The sequence below is a fragment of the Lycorma delicatula genome, chromosome 10 (genome assembly GCF_047948215.1).
Source record: "Lycorma delicatula isolate Av1 chromosome 10, ASM4794821v1, whole genome shotgun sequence".
Classification (NCBI taxonomy): domain Eukaryota; kingdom Metazoa; phylum Arthropoda; class Insecta; order Hemiptera; family Fulgoridae; genus Lycorma; species Lycorma delicatula.
In genome coordinates, this window is record NC_134464.1 from 16,612,163 (window position 1) to 16,632,858 (window position 20,696).

The following is a 20,696-nucleotide window of genomic DNA, read 5'->3' on the forward strand; positions in this document are numbered from 1 at the left end:
ATTATTTTTGATTTTTAGTGTACGCACACGTCCAACACACATACATATAAATATGTTTCTCTGTTTTTTCTTCTATTTGAAAAAAGGGTACTTTCCGACCTTCAATTGAATTTTCATAAAAATTTGAAATTCTATATTCACACGCACATGTTAAGCCTAAAAATTATATTTATATGTTGAAATTATTAATGAAGAAACTCTATTTAAAAAAATTTAATTATCTAATTTCTTGTTTCACAATTTTTTAATTTTTAAAATCTTTCTTTTTTAGAATTTTTGTTTGAAGCGAAATTATTTGAAGTATTTTTAAATTGAATTTTATGTTAAAGTAGAACAGAAATTCTATAAATGCTTATGCATTATTGTACTTTGACAAATCAATCTGAATTTTTTCCAAATAAATACAATTCTAGATATAGATACTCATTTCAATTGTTAGTTATCAACAGTCGATACAAAAGAATTAGTAAAATAAACCAAAAGAGATGAATATTGTTTTGTTTTATTTTTTATTTATTTTTTTGTTTTTTTATTTATTAGCCTAATAGAGATTGGTAACATATGAAAAGATGCCATGCCTGACCGGGATTTGAACCCGGGACCTCTATTTCTCTTTTCCTGTTTAGTCTCTGGAATCACAGTAAGGTATTACTTCAGAGGATGATATGTATAAGTGAAATGAAGTGTAGTCTTGTACAGTCTCAGGACGACCATTCCTGAGGTGTGTGGTTGAAACCTAAATAACAAAGAACACCGTTCGATCTAGTATTCAAATCCAAGTAAAAGTAACTGAATTTACTAGGATTTGAACCTTAGAATTCTCGACTTTGAAATCAGCTGATTTGCGATGACGAGTTCACCACTAGACCAATCCGGCGAGTCAACCCAGAGCCTCTGTACGGGACATAAAAATTTGTTTTAATTTTATTTTTATTTTTGCTAATGTCTTTTTATCTCTTATAAATTTTTGATTTTTATATAAAATTTTCATCACATTTTTCCGATGAATAGGTAAAATTTTTTGTTAACACCTGTTTGCGAATAATAATATTGGAATCGTGTTTAAATCTAATTAATTTTATAATCTAAGTAATTTTAATTTTACGTAAAATCCTAGGTATTATAGTAGTTAGGGATAAATTAACGTCATTGAATGAATGGTCATGACAATATAATATCCAAGTAAAAACAGATAAATTATTAATAATAATTAATTGAATTGTTTAAATAGTTTCATTCTTCGTTATACCCGATTGATTTTTTTGGTATACCAAGATTATAAAAAATTGTATTATTAAATTGTTAAAACTTTAAAATTATATTATACTAGTACGCTAAAAATTAAATCTTATTTAAGGTGTTATTTTAAATAAATTATTACTTGAAGTGATGAACTGCTTCTACAGGTTAATTAATCTCCCTTCTGGTAATAATGGTAGATCCTTCTTTTTCTTTTATAATAATTTTTTTTTTAATATCATATCTTTTTTTGCACATAATTTATAATTTGTCTATTAAAAATCTCTCTCTCTCTCTATCTATCTATCTATCTGTGTGTGTGTGTGTGTGTGTGTGTGTGTGTGTGTGTGTTTATGTGTATACACACATATTTAATAATATCTGATGAAATTATTAAAGTAACAATGATTAAAGAAAAATATGTACTACGCCAGCGGCATTTTTCCTTTTTATAATGCGGATTCCTTTTTACATTATAAAGCGCGGTGTATAGAGACTAGAGAAACAGAATGTAGGTAGTGAAATATGGCGTAGTTCGGGTGCAGTTGTGGGCTGGAACTGGACAAAAGGGTTGCTGCTGCTGTTGGAAGCTGGAAGCTATGCTATATAATAACAAGACATATTGTCATTTTCATACTTACGACAATCGTTTTGTTATTTCGTTTTCATTATTTATTTCTTTTAATGTTCTTTTTTATTCTTTAAAGATTTTCTATCTCGCTCTCTTTTTCTATCTTATATATTATATTCTTTATGTTATTTCTTTCTCTCTTTCTATTGTCTGGCTTATACTCCTTGTTGTGATCGTCGTTTTCGAGCGATGTTTCGATTTATGTTATTCCGAAGACCGTTCACCCACATATGCATTGTAATTTTCCTTCTGTTCTTTCAATAAACGATACAATGGAGTTCAGACATCTTCGCCGACTTTGCCGGTGTACCGGCTTACCGGCAGTGCCGCTGATCCTACAACTTTTACTTCTACTCGCTTAAACCGTTGACTGATTTAGTGGTTTTGCCAATGGGAACAGAAGATATATAAAATAAAATGAAAAAAATAATAAAAAGAAATCACAAAATAAAAAAAACGAAAAAAGTTGCGATCAAAAGACTGCAGGTTAGTAAGTTTTAACTTCGTTCTTTGGATTCGATTCTTCGTGGACGGTTCGTATTAAGAAGAAGAAGAACAAGACCAGTCCACCTGCGCTTATTTATATTTCTTCTTCTTTCGTCGGTGAATCAATGCGGCTAACAATTTTTTCTTTTTCTTTTTTTTTTTTACTTATTCATTTTTTTTTTTCTGAACGGAGTAGAGGTTAATAGTACAGGAGAACTGAAGGTATACCCAATCGGTTTTCTTGTTGTGGTCGTTGTTGCTTTTGCAAAGTAGCAAAGAGTTATTGCCTCTGTCAATGAACGGTAGTACTCGTTTCCCGACAACACTTAATGGTCTTAACAAAAGGACCTACCGCATCCTGAAACTTCCTTTTTCTTTCCTTTCTTATAGTTTTTTTTTCTTTACTTTATCTGCTATAATTTTTCTTCTCTTTGTTTTTTGATTTTTCGACGATTTAAATATTTTATTTATGTTATATATTAACCAGTAAAATATTTTTAGGTGATAAAAAACTTTAAAAAATATTTTCTTGGAAATAAGTAAAGCTATTTTGGGGAGAGTCGTGTTAACATATTGAATATTTTTTTTTTGCGTGAGAAAGTTATTGGAAATAAACGTCCTTCTTATCAATTTGAAATAAATTTTTATTATATATTAGTCTAAAATATATAAAGGAATCTTTATTTGATGAAAAATTACTTCATTCGTCTACTTAACAAAAAATATTTTCTTTTGTCTTAAAGTAAAATTTACAATCGGTTAAACAGTTACAGTAATCGTAAGTAAATGTGATCACATAAAATCACATTTAGAGAGGTTTACATCAAAGTTCATAGAAGATTACGTACTATTATTTCTGTAAAGAAAATTAATCCAAGTACTTTATATAAAGGTAGGTCAGAGAACAGTGCCATTTGTAATTCAACAAAAAAAATCAGTCATAAGAATTTTCATAACAAGAGAAAAAATAAAAATAAAACTATAATTATTAATGAAAGGATAATAATTAAGTTTTAATGAATAACGATATGATAGATAACACTTAGTTGATGTAGCTGAAACTCAAATCACATAAAATCACCAAGTTCCAACACGTGAAGTCGTTTTAGCCTTCTAACTTCTTCCCTATCGTCTAGAAGATTAATAGCTTAATAATTAATCTGGTCTTTTAACCGCAATTTATATTTTGTACCGAGTCGCTGTATTTCTACTCGAAAATAACGTAAACCTCAGATATTCGAGGATTTCACTGTTTCTTACGAACCAAAGTACTTTGTTTTGGAATCGCTGTGTAATGTTGACCATGCCGCTGTTTGCTGTACCCCGAAGCAGAATCCCACAGGTCCAAATCGGTTTCAGGATCGTCGTATACAATAATTATTTGTTGGATAGTGAAAGTTGTGACCGCTTGCTCGGTGAACTTTATATTTCCTTAAACTCAATATTCAGTTATATTCTCTTTTCTCTTTCACGAACCGTCCACGTCAGACGAAGATCAAAATGATGACCATGGGACCGTACACTTTGAGCATGTGGTATGAGAACGTCATCGATATGAACCTGTGGACAGTCTCCTTTCCTCATTGCGAATGTCACATGAATCGACTTCGTTTGATTAATCCTAATCTTCCATCCTGATAGCCATCTTTTGATTTGCTCAAATTCATATTGTAGTTTACGTGAAGCTAAATTTTAATCAACATCGACAGCCAGGATGTCGATGTTGTAATCGGCAAATGAAACGACAGTGACACAGTCCAGTGTCGAAAGATCTGTTGTGAAGATGGAATATAAGACCGGTCCCTAAGGCGATTCTTGAGGAACAAAAAATATGAAATAATAAAATTATTTATATAATTTTTAATATCTACGGAATGGATTTCACGATTCTGATAAATGCAAAAGCAGAATAAAATACACTCGATCTTTTAAAACTTCATTTACGAGAATCTGTAGATATTGATTAAAGAAAGAATTTACTATGATTTTTTCGTGGAAAATATTGGGATAGTTATTTTTTTTTACCTGTGGATTTGCACAGCTACCCGTTCCTAACGTGATCAGTTGATTTCATTTTTATACACTGATAAAAATTAAATATTTGTAATATGATTTAGTTAGCAATTCAAAATACATCACAAAAATGCCGTTGTAATATATGAAACGCTTTCGGTAGTAACGCTTATTGCTTACACTAATGACATTAACTTGTTAAATTTATTCCTTTAAGCTCACCGGGCTGGTTTAATGGTTAACTCGTCATTACAATTCAGTTGTTTAAAATGTGATTATCAAAGTTGAAGGTTCTGAGTCCTAATAAAAGCTAGTTGCTTTTGTACGGATTTGAATACTAGATAGTGAATACCGGTGGATACCAGTGTTGTGGTTGAAAATTAACTACACTTCTCAGGAATGGTCGGCCTGAGCCAGTACAAGACTACACCTCATTTCCATGCCATACATATCATCCTCATATTATTTGTAGCGCGGAGATTGCTTATTACTGACTAGTTGAACAGATTGTAACTTATAAATTAGAAAAATAAAATAAAATTTTCTTATTAAATCTTTCTCAAAGTTCAATGAATATAATGAAAAAATAATAATAATTCAGATCGATTCAGGAATTTCTGACGTTTAAGCAGACATTCTATCCGTACAAGTATGATAACACACTGGCATTCTGATTTAGGTATTAGAAAGCTGAAGTTAGAAGGAAATAAAATTCTGAAAGTACAACGTAAAAAAATGATAAAATTTATATTTTTCTATATAACTATCCCGGTTTTCACGGTTAGTATATTATAATGGTAAAATATTTCTGCTTGGCAAAAAATAAATCCGCTCAGGGTTTTATATTTCTCTCCGTTTTGAGATTCTGCATTTAAAAAAAAAAAAAAAAAAAAACAACTTTTGTTACAAAGTAATACATGTTTAAAATATACATACATTGATGTATCCTGGTGTGTACACCAGTATATACTATTGTACACATAATTTACATAGCTTTGTATTCTCATATGCTTATTATCTACTCTTTTTCTTTGTAATCATGCAATTTGGTATTGTATTTTTTTTATTAGGGGGTTTTAATTCCATTAATTAAAAAAAAACAAAAAGAAAGTGGGGTTATATTTTAAAGGAAGTACTATTTTATGAAAACTTATATCCCGGCACATTCTTCGTAAATAATAAAGTAATAAAATCGAAAATTTCCTTCTAGAGAAAGTCAGTGAAGAGATTTAATTGGAACATTTTACTCGGTATTCTCTCGATATATTTTACTAATTTTTCTGCATTTTATAGTCTTAAATAGTTTTTTATTTTTAAATATTTCTTGTAAGATACTTCTACAAATTTCAGCCCTTAGGTACATTTTTTATTTGATAAAGCAGTTCTAACAGCGTTTACTAAACCAGCTAAAATCAACACTTCGGACCACCCATATGATACATTTTTAAAGCAATAAGGATAATGCCCCCACATAGAAGATTAAAAAATGGTATATTCTTAAATTTTTTCTTATTAAGGTCCTATTCATACAACAACAAAGCATTTGAAATCTGTTAACTCTTCTAACTAGTTCCATAAGTTTCTCATTTAAGCGAAATTATCAAATTTGTCTTCGATGATTATTTTTAAACAAATCTGGATTCTTACCTATAATTATATTTTATTTTACCATTTTTTTAAATATACATATTTTGTAGGAATAATGCAAACATTTCTTGTCGTAGTTTAGATTACGAAATATAATCGATATCATTTATTCATTTACAAGTTGTTTACTTTTTGAATCAATTGTAACGGGTAGATCATCCTTTCCCTTAAAAATAGAATTTAAAACAATTGGAAAACATACATAAAAATTCTTCAAACGTCCATAAAAAAAGAAATCCTATAAATTTTTATAATTTTTTTACGGTTTTGAAATCTATGTAACAGAAGTAATTATTCCTTTTGTTTAAAAAAAAATAAGAACATCTAAATTAGATATTATCAAAGGGAAAATGGATATTAAAAATTTTATAAAAATAATTAGGGTAAATATTTGATTATAAACAAATGTAAATTCGTTCAAACAGTTAAGATATTTCAATTTAAACCAATTTTATTTATATTTGACCGATTTTCTTAAAATTATTATTTGGATTGTGTAAAATGTAATATTCATATCAATTTATATATATTTTTTATTATCCTTAATGTGTATGATGCAATCTGTTTAACTAGTGAACAGCAAGCAATCCCCTTAAGGCCCATTGAGATAAGGATGATATGTATGACTTGCAAATAAGGTGTAGTCTTGTATAGACTCAGGCCAACCATTCTTGAGTCGCGTGGTTAATTGAATCCCAACCACCAAAGTAGACCGGAGTTTACTGTCTAGTATTAAAATCCCTTTAAATGCCATTAACTTTTACTAGAATTTGAACCTCAGAACTTTCGACTTCAAAAATCAGCTGTTAAACAACCGGTCTGCGATTACGTGTTATCCTACGTGTTATTAAAATTTAATGTAATATTTAATCAGTTAATTATATTTAATTGCTTTTTACAATATTTTGTTCGTTTTTGGGCTGTGTACTCAGTATTACTTTCTTAAGACATCCGTTAAGGAATTGGATAAATTAAATTGTTGAAGCTTAACAGTAAATTTTAATACCTATCCAATTTTATGGGAGTATAGTTTGAAATAAAATACACTTAGTAAGATTTTAAATTAAAAAAATATCTTAAAATCATTTTTAATATAAAAATAATAATCTGTTAACTGTAAATACAGGTGTGTGTGTGTGTATATATATATATATATATATATGTATACACACACACACACCTGTATATAATATATATAATAATAAATAAAATCTTTTGTCTTCTTTTATTATATTATTAGTTTGTGTGCATATTATACGGGTATGGTATATTATGAATAGAATTGGTAAAAGGGGTAGTGATAAAGTGGGGTAGAGAAGGATGAGATTATTCATTTGAATCTATATAAGCATTTAATCATCGGTCAGTAATTGATGAGTGCGCGTGTATGTGTGTGTATATATTTGAATAAATGTGTACATATATACGAATGTGTCACGGGTGTACTGGATGAAAAGGGGTTTGTACCCGACTCATCAAGGCTTCCCCTAAGCTAGATAGATGGCTGTGTGACAAAAATAAAGGGTTTAGAGAGTATACAGTTATTTAGTGTGGAGTTTAGTTTCGCGCCATTGATTCGGTGGGGTAGTTTACAAAATCATTGTTTCACCCTGGTCGACTGCTCGCTCTTAGGGTGAAGACAACGACGGTTACGCTTCCTACGTTTATCTATCGAGGGAGGATACACTTTCTCCAGTCGATCTTCAACTCCTTGTTAACGGCTTCCTATTCAATGGTCTTCTATTGTTGTGGGAGTCGATGTGCAAAATTAAACGAGCTGACTTAAATAACTCGACTGTATCTTAATAAGTACTCTCAGATGTCTTCCTAGTTTAAATAAAACTGTTAGCTCGTATATATATCACGCTAATATAAACTAGTAAAATTAGTGATCTATCCCGCACCCGATATATTATATATATTATACGTTCTGAATCTAAAATCATGTTTTTAAAATAAATCAACGGGATAAAAATATATAAAATGTGGACAGTGGATAAAAGATTAGTTCATTTTATACGGAAGTGAAGTTTCGTAATTTTCTCTTCAGTTTTCCTATTGTTTCCGTTAGTTTTTATTTATTGTTTTTCCGTTCTGTTTTATTACTTACTTACTGGTTGGCTGTACAGTCTATGGAAGATCCTGGCATCCTGCACTACATTCCTCCAAACATTCCATTTCCAACAACCCTCATCCAGCTCATTACTCTAATTTTTATCAAATCATCCACTGCTTGCTCATATAACTTCCTTTCCTGTATCAACCTCTCTTTCATCCGGTTTTTCAGTAAATCATTTTTTAACTTCTCAGTCCTCCGATATTCTTTGGACATATCCAACCAATATAATTCTCCCTTGCTTCTTTTTTGTGACAATATCGAGTTCTTCAAACAGCTAATCCTCCATTAATTTGTCTCTGTTCAATGAACTGTACATTTTTCGTAAAATTTTTCCCTCCCATTTTCACAAATAATGCTTAACATTCACTGTAACTACGTACGAAAATGTAACTATGTATCCTAGTTTCTATTTATGTGTCTCATCACATTTTATATATTTAAAATTCCGTATTTTTAGCTTTTAAAATGTTTTGAACAAAGTAAGAGCATTTTTTTTCCTTTTCGTCTACTCGGATAAAATTTCATAGAGATTTTTTTCTTCTTTTTTATGGGATGGCAAAAAACGCTTTCGCGTTATTATCTCCCGGAACAAACAGAATACAATATTATTAAAAAAAAAAAAACGTATTACAATAATTATTAAATAGTCGAATACAGATGCACAGCCTTAAGAAACAACAAAATATTTCATAACATGATCATATTGTTTCCTAGAATATCTCAAATCCTACCCCTAATTTAAATTTACGACGCAATACCGCAAAACACACACAGTCCAACTTTTTTTTTTCTTTTTTTTCCTGTTTAGCCTCCGGTAACTACCGTTCAGATATTACTTCAGAGGATGAATGAGGAGGATATGTATGAGTGTAAATGAAGTGTAGTCTTGTACATTCTCAGTTCGACCATTTCTGAGATGTGTGGTTAATTGAAACCCAACCACCAAAGAACACCGGTATCCACGATCTAGTATTCAAATCCGTGTAAAAATAACTAGCTTTACTAGGACTTGAACGCTGGAACTCTCGACTTCCAAATCAGCTGATTTGGGAAGACGCGTTCACCACTAGACCAACCCGGTGGGTTACACAGTCCAAAAAGATGTAGTGTATCGTTGGTTACCAGTCGCAGCGAACATAAACGGCTGCATCGTTCTGATTGATTAGTTGTCTGTTAGTAACTTCAGTGTGCTCACTATTCGCAAACGGCAAACAATTACCTTCTTTCGACGGTTATTCCTGCATAAAGAGCTCAAAAGGGATGAGTTCGTAGTGATAAGAGCTCAAAGTGCAAAAAGGAAGCACGGTATCCTTGATATGTCGGAATTTATTATTTACTGCAGCATTCCAGACTCACCTTGCCACTTTCCTCGAAGAGTGTATTTAACGGATTTAATACAATCAGTACTAACACGAGTGGTGAAATAAAGTTGACCACATGCGTCTTTAGCAGCGGAATCCGCGCGTTCATAATCCGGGTTTCCCACATGACTAGTAATCTAACAGAAACTCACTTTTGTGTCGTGATCGTTCAAAACAGCGATTACATTGTAAATTTTGGGGATGATAGGATGCCTAGAATACAAATCTTCCAAAGCTTGAAATGCACTACACGAGCCGTTACTAATAACTATGTAACAATATTTATATGTCGTCTAATCATCCTTTCAAACCCTCTGATAAATCTTGATTTCTTTTTATTACTTTCCTGCTCTGCAGTAATATATCATTTTTATTCTTTGTGTTGATTAGAAGTCTAATCTCTTTACTGCCGTTTTCATATCGTTAAATCTGTCTAATAAGTTTTTTGATAATTTTTTTTATTACAGCAAATATAAAAGCTACTTATCAGAAATATACTGCTCCTGTCATGAGTAAAAGTATCTTAACCCAGAAGTTTGCCTTCTGGGTGGATGGATTTTACAATCTCGTGTTGCAGTTTTTACGAAATAGATAATCTTTGATCACTGTCCTCTCCTTTCCATTTTCCTTGATTCCTTTTTCCTTATTTTTGTATGTACGGTAGATCCTATTAAATCAATACAACTGAGAACAATATGATCTGTTGAGTCGGTTCATATTTGGTGTAATCCGGGAAGAAGAGCTTTCTGTGCTGCGGATTGATCTTAAGATTCCTTTTCCGGATCAGTCCTCTTATAAGTCTACTGACTGAAATTGTTTCAAGGTAAAGCCGAATCCCTTAATCTGTTCGGAAATAGAAATATGACACACGATCAAGCCGTTGAGACAATTAAAAATTGTATAACCTTGTGATTTAATCTTTTATATGCCATTTTGAAAACATTTAAATTAAACCAAAAGATGGAGTTTTCATCAAAATATTATTTTATTAGTGAAAAAAATAACAGTAGCATTCTAAAATTGACTGATTTATAACAGAAGACAAAAATGTTTACTTTTTTAAAAATATTTATTATCCTTTTCTTTAAAAAATAAGGATAATAAAACTTAAGATAGGAATAGGTTAAAAAACCTACTCTAGTTTTTTTACTTTAATAAAAGTTTTTCCCTTTCTTAAAGTTAATTTTACTTATTAATTAATCGTGAATTTATTGATCAAAGAATTTTAACTTAGCTTTTAATAAATTTAACCGTATTATATGATCAACAATTTCATTAATAGGTTACGATACCATTTGTTTTAACTAAATTTTTCTCAAATATTACATACCTAATAAAAAATCAAATTATATGTTTAATCAAACAATCTTTGAAGGAATTTATTGTTAAATATACAGACATATAGGTTGGAGTTTTAAATAAATGTACTAATAGAGGTATAAAATATTTTATTTTTATATTTATGGCTTTATAAGCCAGAGAAAAAACATTTTTATCGTAAATGATAGCACAGATTGTACGTATCCCATATCTATCGGTCACTAATAATTTCAGCTTCCTGGCCATAATAATTTTCGTCTTCCTTTGTAAAAATATATTTTCTTGATCTTTTTATCTCACGTAGATTATTTAGAGATAGATCCGTTGGATTGTAAACAAATATATTCCAATAAAGTAGGTATATCCGATATCGGTGTCAACAGATTGCAACGATAAAATTGAAATAATAATTCCAGATTTTTCCTTAAGGAAAGTAATGTAATGGCAGTAATAAATCACCATTTTCAGCTACATTTAATATTTTTGCCTGTTTTTTATTGGTTTCATTAAGATGCGGGCTTGCCTAATATTTTGTATAAAATTTATGTTGGAGTTTCTTATTTTTTTCTGTTCATTTTTTATCGCATCAAGTGCTGTTGTCATTAGTTTTTCTGTAATAAACGTGCAGAATGTAGTAAAATTGAATTTCAAATGTTTTTTTAATTTCATTGTAAAAAAATTATTTTGAAAACTTTATAATTATTTTTATTCCTCTTAAGCTACTTCTTTATATAATCGCCACATGAATTAAGATATTTATCTTAGCGATACATCAGCTTCAATATACCCTCGTCGTATTCTTCTGCCGCCGCGCCAACCCATTTAGCCACTGATTAACAGCATTTTTAAATTCATCGTCACACACGAATTGCTTACCGCTCAAAAATTCTTTCAATTTCGCAAACAAATGGTAATCAGAAAGAGCTAAATGTAGACTACATGATGGGTGATCGTAAATTTCCCATCCAAATATTCACAGTAAATCACGTGACAGATCCGCAACATGTGGACGTGCAGCAGGAAGACACCGTCGGTCAGCCGCCCATGTAGCCGATTTTCAATGGCGCGCCGTAACTTATGTAAAGTTTCGCAGTAGGTGTCTGCATTTATAGTCGATCCACGAGGTATAAAATCGATCAGCAGTATGCCAAACCGATCCCAAAAGACTGTAGCCATCAGTTTGCGTCCAAATGTTTGTGGTTTGACCTTTGTCGGTCTGGTTGGTGATTAAGGATGACGCCATTCACTTGACTGCCGTTTTCTCTCGGGCGTGTAGTACGAAATCCATGTTTCATGGGCGGTAACAATTGAAACAAATGAAACTCATCGCCTGAAAAAGGCGATGAGTTCCTTTTTTCAATTGTAGCGTATCAAAAATTCCAAAGTAGATCACATTCGGATTTTTTGTGACGTTTTGTTAAGACGTGCGGCACCCAAGTGCACAAACCTTTCTGAAACCTAAATGGTCATGATCAATGCAGCCGGTTATAGCTCTTGAAGCATCAGGTAAAAGAAGGGCCAGGTCGGAAATCGTTGAGCAATGATCTTTTCTGATATCATCGACGCGTTTCAACAAGTTCTCGATGATTATCGAGTGCCTCGTGGAACGTTCTTCATCATGTACATTATTTATAAACCTTTCACACCATTTCTGGACGTTTATTTCATTCATTACATTATCACCGTACACAGAAACCAATTGTCTATGAATTTCAGCCGGCTTAACGTTCCGATGGTTTAAAAAAAGGTGTAACTCCACGTATTTCAGAGTCGGCGGCAACATAGATTTTCCTATCATTTTATAACGTAATAACTTACGTATTCAAAGATACTACAACGCGACAATTTACAGACAACAATGTAGTGTGTACATTACCAGCGTGGCCGTGGACGACACAGGTTTGTCAACCTTAAAGATAGAAATTTCCCAGTGGTTTTTACTTCAGAGATATCCCTCGTATATATCTATCCGCATTTCACACCTTAATTTCCAAATGTTTAGAAATAACATAAAATTAGAGGAAAAAGTTTTATTTGTTGAGATATTTCAGTTGTTGCTGAACAGAAATTTTCTGAAGGAGTTTGATGTTCCACTAGTTAGAGTAGTAGCCCCCGTAGCTTAGGATCCGCTTGGGCATTTACTTGACCAAGGTAGGGTTTTGGTATTGAGTCCCCTTGCCGGACAGAAGAGGGAAGTGTCCGAAGAAGCCTATAGTGAAAACAAAAGCTGAGAGAAAATAACCGATGGATATGTCTTCTGACGCATTTGCATCTGTGGTATCAGCTAGGCCTAGCTGATGACTGTGATATATAATCAGTATTAGAGGATAGATAAAACGATCTCCGGTAAAGCCCATCAGAGCTAGGAGCGGATGGGTGGTGTGGAATCATCAGTACAGTGCCCTCTAGGGGGACAGGATGTTGCTAAACCATCAGGTAATGTGGATTAGATTATTTTCTATGAATCTTTTTTAATGTGTCTCCAGATTAGAATTCTAAACAAAATGTATTAACAAAGTCGTTATTCTAAAATTGTAGCAGTTTTTCCTGTGATTTTAATAGTGTTTTTGATCGGATTAACCATTAGGTTACCTTTTAAATTAAAGTAGCTGAAATCCAACGATTAGTTTTTATTTAGTGAATTTTATTACTAGTAAATTTTTCTTCTCGCTTTTATTATACAACACGTCTTGATAATTTACGTCATAAAAATTGTATGAGAAAATGAAATAATTAAATTTTGAGTATAAGATTTTTTTTTGTTCTATACGTCGGTCTGAAAGAAGAAAGAGTGTTGAGAAGTGACTCAGGGGATGTTTTCAGGCAAAGCACCCTTATTCCTCTCACTACCGCGCGCGCACTTACACACAAACACACACATATACCATTTCTTCTTTCATCTCTCTTGCTCAAAGACTCTTTATATCTCCTTTCTCTCCTTCATCTTTTACCTCTCTCTCGTTCTCTCTCTCTTTCTCTTGCACCCCCCTACTGAATATGCATGAGCGTGGTAAACGCTACCAGACCAAACAAATCGATAACCGTGTAAAGGAACTGTGGTTGCTAGCAAGAGGACTGGCAACCAGCAGCTACCGTAGCGTATTCACACACTCGAACAACAAACAAACACGCACTCGCATACCCGCGTGCGTTCACATTATACGATATAGTTGTGTGTTAAACCATCACAATTCATCTTATAACATTGTGTAACAACATTATTATAGATAAACAAAGGAGGTGTTAGAAAACAAAAATATATTTAGTAATTCCATTTGTACTAATATAATTTATAAGTTATAGATATACCAGATATCAAATATTTGTATGTATTTATTTATATTAATTTATAATTATTATTCTTTATATAATTTATCGGTTATAAATGCGTGTGTAAACCTATATTTATTTCTGTACAGTAATGCATTAATCGTTCTTAAAATACTCTTTATTTTACAGATATTTGACAGTTATAAATCAGTGAATAAATAAATTTCAATATATGCTGGTAAAACGTATGTTATTTACTTTTTTATTTACTCTATGCGAATAATTTTCTCGTTTCTTATGGGAAAGGACTCAAACAATGGACACAATTAAAATTAGTATTTCGTAGGTTAACCTTTACTTATTAAAATGAATATAAAACCGTATCCGAAAGGGTAATAATAAAATATATAAACGTCTCGGTTATAATTAAGGATCTAAGTTATAAGGAAAGGAGGCTGAAGAGCAAGGAAATAAAAAAAATTACATAATTAAGATTTCTTCTAGTCTCAAAATGTAAAGCCCTTTTTTAAAATAGAACAATCTGAATTTTATAATATTTGTATTTAAGGTAATTTTAATGGGGTGATTTTCTTGGCAAAAAGAGAGCTAAAGTTACATAATATTTTTAAAACATAATCTTTTGTATCACTTTGTCAATCTTTCTGGAAATTGATGTTTTAGATCTCTAAAAACGTTTAATTTGATATACAGTATATATTTTCTTTATAATTAAAGGAATCAAATTAATTACATTAGAATACATTAGTAGTACGATATGCAACGAGCCTATAATGATAGCCATTGATAAACGAGTGCGAAGTAAGTTACGACACGATCCTTGGTGGTTGTAGTAAATTTCACAAGAGTGCATTAATGGTCATTATATAAAGTTGTAAACCGTATTTTTCCTACGGCTGAGAAAATATTGGGATTATTGATTTAACTCGCCGGGTAAGTCTAGTGGATCATTGCGAAATCATCTGATTTTTCGAAGTCGAGAGTTTTAAGGTTCGAGTCCTTGTAAAGGCAATTAGTTGCTTTTATTTGGATTTGAATGCTAGACTTTGGATACCGGTGTTCTGGATATCGGTGGTTGGATTTCAATTAACTACACGTCTCAGGAATTGTCGGCCTGAGTCTGTTAAAAACTATACATTTACATTTACACGCCAGACTGCGCACAGATGCTTTGGCAACACAAGAGTTCTGTTGACATCATGTCACTGCGCTATTACTCTGTATCCTGATATAAATAAATAAATCAATGATAGAATGTATTGTTTAAGGAATATTGTTTCAATTTTTCAAAAAAAATACATTTCTGTAGCAATAGGCTACTAATCATAAGTTCGGCCTTTTCTTTAATATCGATCGGTATTAAATACATTTCTTCATCATAATCCCACATAATTACCAAAAGGATAAGCAGCTTAATGTAGAAATATAGTTTCTACACCTATTGGTGTACTTTCAAATTAACCTCTGCTTGCCGATTATTAAATCGGATTAAAATCAAAGTAAAAAAACAGCCGATAAATAAAACAATAACCGCTTCTGAATGGCTAACGGTTGAAAGGATAGATTTTTGATTGGTTGAACACTTGTATCATAATGTAAATCTGTTTCATAATGATCATTATTATGATACAGGTTCTATCGAAGTAATTCGAACGTTATATAGTAGCCTTTAAAATATATATATATATATTCAATTAAAGAAAATAGAAAAACTTTTATTTCTATTGTCTTTATTAAATAACGAATAGTAAGTGGTTTACTTTAGAGCGCCAGTATGCTTGGTTTGCAGTAAACAATAAATGAAATGATCAAACTCTGTTAAAAATAACAGTTTAATTTATTTTAATTATAAGATATCTGAATTTTTAACAAGTATTTATTGGATAAGAATTGCTCACCCTTTAGAATTCATTGAAATGAGAGATATTTTTAATAATTCGGCAGTACATTCTGCTAAAATGATAAACATTAAGAAAAAACTGATAAAATAGGATTAAGTTAAGTATTAACAGCGTGGATAAAGGAGAAGAATTCCAAATATAAATTACCATCTAATATATCTATAGTAAACGAATGACGTACGCTATTTCTTTATTAAGAGATTGAATGGCAACCCTTGTACTGTATTAAGAGAGTCGGAGTTAGAAACAGGAAAAGGGGTTACATCACTCGTTCCCCTATCCTTTATAGCGACCAATAAAACGATAATTCACTCCTCCTGTAATAATCACACACCCGCGCGCACAAAATCCAACCCCATACAAAATCCACCCATCTCTACTTCAGGTTTAACACCCACTAATTTATTTACGTAAGCATACATACACGCTTGCGCAGTGCGTTCAGTAACAATATAAATACGTTTTCACGTTTTGTTTATTATTTTACTAATTCTCTATGATCATATCGGTATATCATTTCTATATATATATGTATACATATATACATATATATATATATATATATATATATATATAAATATATATATATTGCTGCATCTTGCAGTTAACTTATTTTCAATTATCAACGGAAAATTTAAGTTTCGTTTGATCATTGCTAATAAGTTTTTCTGATATCATTTGTTCTATATGAAATTAAAAAAAAATTTTGATTTACTTCTGTATATTAGGACACCTTGCAAAAATAGCCAAATAAATTTTGCTGAGTGAATAGCTCAAGATAAATGTATCTTAATTTCAGTTCTATATGTCTGTCTCTTAATTAATTTTTTTTTTTAGGAAACTCCAGTCCTGTCTAAATAAAGTGTTTTATTTTTTGCTATTTATTCAGTCAGGATTTGTTTTTATAAAGTATTATTACTAAAGCAAACGCGCTTAAAATTTTTAATAAAAACTGGATTAAAATAATTATCTTTTTATAGTTTAAAACTGAAGATTTTTAGAAGAAACCATTTTATGTTTTATGCTTTTTTTTATAGTAGTAAATTCTGAGCAAGTAAATATAAAAAACTATTTTCGATCAGGATCGGGCTCCTGTATCTTTCTATTATCAATTCATTAAGACTCATAGCCAAAAATAAAGACAAAACTGTATGCTCAAAAATAAAGTATGTGAAAATGTAAAAAAATTAAGTATAATTTTTTTTTGTAATTCGTTTTAGTGCCCGATTAGTTCATTCAACCAAAAATAAAAGCAGACAGCACAGTTGTTCCTGATGTCCGGCTTACATACACATACACGCACGACTTAATTTTTTAAATTTATATCATTTTATTTAATAAAACTAATTAAATACAATCTGTTTGTTTATTTAATTCAGTGTTTTAAACTAAAGCGCGCGTACATACCGTATTTAATTCGCGAAGGTGTGGTGATACTAGCGGCGACAGTCGACATTAACCTTTTTCTTTTTCTGTTTAGTCTCCAGAACCACCGTAAAGTATCACTTCAGAGGATGAATGAGGATGATATGTATGGAGGTCAATGAAATGTAGTAATGTACAGTCTCAGGTCACCGTTCCTGAGATGCGTGGTTAAGTGAAACCGAACCACCAAAGAACCCCGGTATCCACAATCTAGTATTCAAATCCGTATGCATTTACTACGATTTGAACCTTAGAACTCTCGATTTCGAAATCAGCCGATTTGCTAACTAAACTAATGTAAATTCACAACTTACATACAACGAATTTCGATTGCATGGTCGGCAGACTGGTGTAGCCACGAGACTTAACGCACCAGGTACCGAGTCGACCGGGCGATCGAGTTCGAGACCCGGCCAAGCCGAGTTACTTATTTTGCATTTTAAATATTTTTCATTTATTTAATTTTATTTCTCACTTGTGACGTCACAACGTAGCAGACGATTACAAAAATGTAGATTTTTTTGGAGTGGGGTTACGATTTTTTAAAAATGATTTTTTTTACAAATATTGTTTTTTTTTTTAATTGTAAACTAAATATGGCCTAAGAAAAATATCATCTTAATTGGGCCAAATCTCGAGATACTGAGGGTGACCTTTCTCTACAGCCTCACCCCCTGCACCTTTTAAGTTGAAAATTTAATATCATCAATGCCTTTTATATAGAAGTAATCTTTTATATTGAAGTATGTTCTCTTATATAAAAGTAATATAGAAGTTTGGTAAAAATCAGTCCAGTAGTTCTGGAGATATAAGGTAATTTAAAGACCAACTTCGAATACACATGCGTACATACGAACTTTAACATTCCGAAAGTTTCAATCCGGTTTTTTGGATTCCTTATGTGTCAAAACCTGAAAGTACGGTGTAAACCGCATATGTCTAAATTAGACTTATTACCCCTTCTAGAGCTAGAACTCTCCTATAGCGATATGTAGACTGGAAAGTAAAAGATATATGTTCATGTGTACGTAAGTATATCGCACTGCGATATATATGCGATTTAGGTCATATATTTCTGAATTGACCGAACCGATTTTGTTTCAAATAGTGATATATATGGGGCATTGATCATATTAACTTTTTTTCAAATTTCGTTGAGGAGGAGGGAATATTATGAAAAAATAAATTTCTATTTTCTTCAGGGTATTTTAGAGAAAACATTATCAAACCAAATTTGTTATGTATATTGTGCTCGTATAAATAATAAAAAAACAAATCAATCCCCATCTCTAGAAATTGAATATATGGGTTTTTTTTTCTTTTAAACTATCTCCCTTCCGTTGAAATATTTTTCAAAAAGTTTTTGAAAATTTATAATTTTTATTTACAGTTATATAGAAATATTTATATTTTTTTAAAATTACAAATCTAAAATCCAAATTTGTTTTTGAAGATTTTCTTACCTCTACTGGATGAGGTGTGGATCCAGAGAAAACTTTACTTACTCAAATTTGTTAAGCTATATATGAATACTTTTAAAAAAATCATTCTTAAGATTTCTTCCCCACCTATAAAAACACATTTATTCTGTTTTATTTTTTTTCACTAATTCTTGTAGTTTTTATTATTAATAGCCGGGAAGTTCATGTAATACTTCGCCAGCATTTTATGAATAATCATCACAGTGTCTTTTTGTATATAATTTGTTTGTCCCGATGTTTTGTCTTTAATTTCAGGAACGTCTGGACCTACTGCATTTTTTTGAAATGATTTATTTATTCAACTTTTGCTGTAATTATAGAGAAAAATCTATCCAAGTAACTCCATTACTGAGTAAGGCTTAAACCGAATAAGTGGGGTATTTTTGAGCGTAATGTTATATTAAGTAAATTTTGAGTTCTGATAAAATTATATCTTGCAAATCATTAGGAAAATAGAATGACTCCAAGAATGACATTTCAAAACTACATTTACTTTTAAATCGGATCAATAAAAATTGCGATATTCCTTTATCAAAACTTTTTTGGTTGGCGAGAGAGTTATTATTTATTGAAAGCGCTATCTTAGGTATATACATGGGATTTCGTGCGAACGACAGAAATCTAGTTTTAACAATATTTGTAGAATGAATTTATTTTAAATAGACGTAGCTATTTACATCGGTGAAATGTTACTTCTTTGTTAGTCTGTATCAGTTCAGTTAAAATTTTTACCATAGACCACATTTTCTTAATAAAATATAATAGATAAATATTAACCCATTTTGTTTTTATTATTATTTTTTAATTTATACACATAAAAAGTATTTGAAAAATATGTTTAACAAAACAAACAAAAAGCTGAAAAATATCTACTTAGATGTTTGATTTTTTTATTTTAAATGGTAAATTGAGGACAGTGTACATTTCTTATTTTAGAAAAGTTAATTGTTTTATGGGTTACTAGAGTTGATAACACAATTTAGTGAAAAAATTCAAAAAGATTAAAATTAAAGCAAATAGAATATAAAATTATCATAAAAACAGTATTTTTGGGATTTAATTATCAGGTATTTATTTTATAAAAGATTTCAAAGGGATTCATGAATTACTGGAATAAAATATTTTATATATATAATGTATTTGCATGAATCTTTTTGTTTTCTTTTATTTTTGAGGATTCCTTCCTTGTAAAAGTAAAACACGTATCCCAGAAGAAGGCCGGGTAATTTATATAAAATAAGTAGTAAATTAAAGTTCCAATACTTAGGTAATCATAATAGCTTAATGATTGAACATTGGTTTTACCAATTGTAGAATAAGTTTAGTGGTGGTTAAGTCTAAAGCGATCGATCTGTTTCAAAAATCCCCTCCTTCGGTATTCAGATTTCGAAATGAGGTACTTCCGCTTGCCTTATCGGATAAAATCATTTTTAGGCTAGACTTTGAATTAGGAAAAATTAAACTTAAGTTTAGCTTAACTTTTATCAAATGATTAAAATTTTTTTTGAACCTTGATTTCATCATTTGTTTTTTTAAATTATTTCGTAATACCGATTTTTATTCCTATCATTACCTTGGCAATAATAGCTTCTTTTATAACAGGTGTTATATTTCATTTAATTATTTTACGCCTACGTTTTTTATTAAGATATTTTATAATTTCCATTTAAATTATGTTAGTCTATGGCCGGTCATTCTATTATAATAAAAAAAATGTTTTAAATAAATACACTGTAAAATATAGACCACTCTTTCACTAGGTACTATTTATATGTAAATTTAATT

At 30.7% G+C, this 20,696-nt stretch overlaps 2 long non-coding RNA genes across 2 annotated transcripts in view; one reads left to right on the top strand and one right to left on the bottom strand.

The window, feature by feature from the left end:
- The window catches only part of LOC142331400 (uncharacterized), a 305,532-nt gene that overhangs the window by 159,041 nt on the left and 125,795 nt on the right, over positions 1-20,696 (bottom strand). The gene's annotated exons all lie outside the window — the stretch shown is intronic.
- LOC142331401 (uncharacterized) overlaps positions 1-20,696 on the top strand; it is a 410,253-nt gene that overhangs the window by 15,077 nt on the left and 374,480 nt on the right. The gene's annotated exons all lie outside the window — the stretch shown is intronic.